Source organism: Tupaia chinensis, unplaced genomic scaffold, assembly GCF_000334495.1.
Source record: "Tupaia chinensis unplaced genomic scaffold, TupChi_1.0 Scaffold145495_1, whole genome shotgun sequence".
Lineage (NCBI taxonomy): Eukaryota > Metazoa > Chordata > Mammalia > Scandentia > Tupaiidae > Tupaia > Tupaia belangeri.
The window spans coordinates 22,356-25,826 of NW_006205352.1; positions in this window are offsets into that span (position 1 = coordinate 22,356).

Below are 3,471 nucleotides of genomic sequence, written 5' to 3' on the forward strand. Positions count from 1 at the left end.
GAAAACAAGTCAGCACACTGTCGTCTCCTTCTGTTCTGTCCCCCCCCCCACCAGGATGGCTTTTCTTCTGGATTAGAAACTAATTTTCCTTACCACTGTCTTCATGTTTGTGGACTGGTTAGTTTTATCCTTTTGCCATTCTCGTTATTTCAATGATTGTGTGCTATAATTGTAAAAGAGAAGGGAAAAATGTGTATGTGTGTATTTTTGTGTGTGCATTTATGAGAGAAACAAATGCTGAAGTTTGCCATGAATTCATAGTCTCTTCTCAGCTTCCACAGAGCAGGGAGGAGCAGGTCAACTGCCTCCTTGAGAGGTCCAGTTCTTATCCTCCTTTCAGTCTGGTGGCTGCTCATACTAAAAGGATAATCTTGATATTTCCCAGTTTCCAGATTTAACAGTACTCTGGGGTTTCCCTTTCAGAGTCCAGGACGCCTTTTTTAATGCCGATACTGTGTATTTTGGTACTGCTTCTTGTGCTAAGCCTGATCTGGAGGAAGAAACATGTAAAAGGTAATTAGGTGGAGCGCACTGTGTGGTGGGAGCCTAACCAGGCACTTTCCTTTTTCTTCCTTTTCAGCATCATGTATTGGAGGCATTCGGTGAGTATTTAGTATTAGTGAAATATAATAGCCCATAGTTTATATTCGTGTACTTGAGGCTCAGTGATGAATGAGACCAGAGTTTACAGTGATAATACCGGCAAAAATTTTAAAAGATTACAATTTGATTCCTACTGCCATTCTCCAGTGATCTACTTCAGGAAGAGGAAGAAGAAGAGTCATGTGTCATAATCACCTTATTTTCAAGGTTGACAACTGAGGTTTCACTAAGATTCTGCTAGCATAAACAGTTCACGAAGATCTTTAAAAATGTGACCTGTATTGGTGATTCCTGCTCTGCTGATAAAGGACTACTTACATATTGATAGGAGGCTGTTGGGTGTTCTAGAAAGTACGCTAGTTTTGATTTCTTATGTCACCGAAAATTTGCTTGTCTGGCTGGGCATTAGTAGCATGAAATTAATAATTTTAGTACTGATTTATTATCAAAATGGATTTCCTTTATTATTTATTTATTTTTTTATTTTGCAGTAAACGTGAAGCCAAATTCAAGTACAGCTTACACAAAACTGATTCCTTCTGAAGCAGACAAGGGTGTGACCCATGGACATTTGTACGACCAGACATCCCACAGAGATTCGACCACCAGGTCTCCATCTTGGCCCACGAGGGCTCATACCAGGGAAGTGATACTGGAAGGTAGATGTTTGGGACAGAAAGGGATTGATCATGAGTTTTGTCAAGGGCGATGTAAAACCACCATCTCCCTGTCTCCTGAAAATGAGCTCTGAGCAATGAGTTGCTATGGAAATGAATACTGGACCATCATCTCTACTCCAAACCTTGTCTTCCTAAAGGTGGCCCCAGGATAGGTTGGCATCTCCTTGGCTATGCCTGTGAACACCTTTCCTTCATAGCACAACAAATGCCCTATCAATACTTTGCCCCGAATCTTCTTTGGGACTCTATACCCTCTCTTCTTTCTTTAGTCCCCTGATGTAGGTTTTCCAAAAGTCTTTCTTGAAGTGCCTCTTAAGCAACTTCAAAATAAGAAATTTTGGTTATGAAAAGCAGGATTATATTCTGAGTCCTAGATCTTTTCTCTCCCAACTCTTTGAAGGGAGTTTACATGATCATCAAAGTACCAAGTGAAGATGCTTTAAACTTGTTTTGGCTTCATATATGATCTAGAAGCTGATCTTTTAAAATGTATCTTGCCTATTTATCATAATCTGATATCTGATGATCAAGGAGCCTTAGAAAATCCAACGCTGTTAAAGGTATTGGACTCCCACGTGGCCAACTGAGGTTCAAGCCCTAGACCTGGTAGTTTGCCTTCTCATTTTCCCTTTCACTCTCTTTGTCTCTCTCTGGTAAAATTTTAAAAAATAGTAACCAAAATAATTCCAAATATAAAAGAAAATCCAATGGAAAATACAATTTAGCTTAGAGCAGAAAATGAAAAGAATGACCAAGTATTTTATCAGTTTTTGTAAAATAGTAATAATTAATTGTCCATGTAAATTAAGCAGAGAAAACAAAACAAAAAGTTAAAATAGAATGAGACATAAAAACAGCTCAATATTAGCAGGTGAGAATTCTACTATTGAACTACCCATGCTCTAATTAAAAAAAAAAACTCAATATTGGAAGAACAATCTGATCACTAAAATACAATCTCAAAAAGTATTTTAAAACCTATGCTTTAGACTCTTTCATAAACATAATAGAAGATATGAATTATGAATTTTAAAGATTCTAATCTAAGAGAAAAAATGATGTATATGAGTATATAATATGCAAATGTTGATTTTATTTTTAGAGCAAAATTAAGTATACAATTTTAAATGAATGATTAAAAAATGAATGAACACAAACAATGAATACAACATATAGTAAAACTATTTTAAAGCCATATGAGTTCAAGAAGAAAAAGTAAAGTTGGAAGAAAAAAGAATGTGAAAAACAAAAGGCTCCTGAGTCTTTTTTTTAGAAGTATTTATTTAATTTTATATAGTATTACTATTATTTTTAAATTTGAGCCAAGAAAGAAAGAGAAAGAGAGAGAAAGAAAGTGAGAAAGCAAGCTGCCAGTTTCGGGACTCCAACCATGGTTTGGTCATGGTTAAGTTCAGAGTTACCATGTGACCTTCTGGCCCCTGGGAAAAGTCTTATAAAGTGAGAATGAGGAATATTTGCCAAGGACACTCTGCTGCATTCTCTGGCACCAGAGAGCTATCACGGTCCTTTGAGGCTCATTCATCTGTAGCATTCTAGAATTTTTCTTTCAGGTCATAATATTTTTTCTAGTTTAAAACTCATAAATTTATGTTTGAAACATATTATTCTACTGCAAGTGAAATAATATTTTTATATTTTGAATTTTTTCCAATTTCAAAAAAAAAAATGCACATAACATCAACCATCTTTTTAGCCATATGGCACAAGTTAGTGGTTTTCAGTACACTTATAATGTTGTGCAACTGTCGTCACTAGTTCCCGAATATTTTCATCATCTTTAAAGGAAACTCCATATCCATTAAGCATTCTGACATCATGTTTACCTATTCCCCTCTGTTCCCCTCCCCCCGGGCCCACAGTCCCTGGAAATCTTTTTTGTATCTATGATTACTATTTTGGATATTTTACATAAACGGAATCATAGAATGGTGTGTGTGTGTGACTTTTATTTTCAAAGCTCATCTGGTTGTAGCACTTCATTCTTCTTCTTTTTGTTAGGAGACTATTTTTAAGAGCAGTTTTAGGTTAACAGAAGAATAGGGTGGAAAATCCAGAGTTCCTGTATTCCTCCTCCCTCCGCTATAGTTTACCCTATTATTAACATCTTGCATGAATGTGGTACTTCTATTACAACTGATGAATTGATAAGGATACATAATTTCCAACT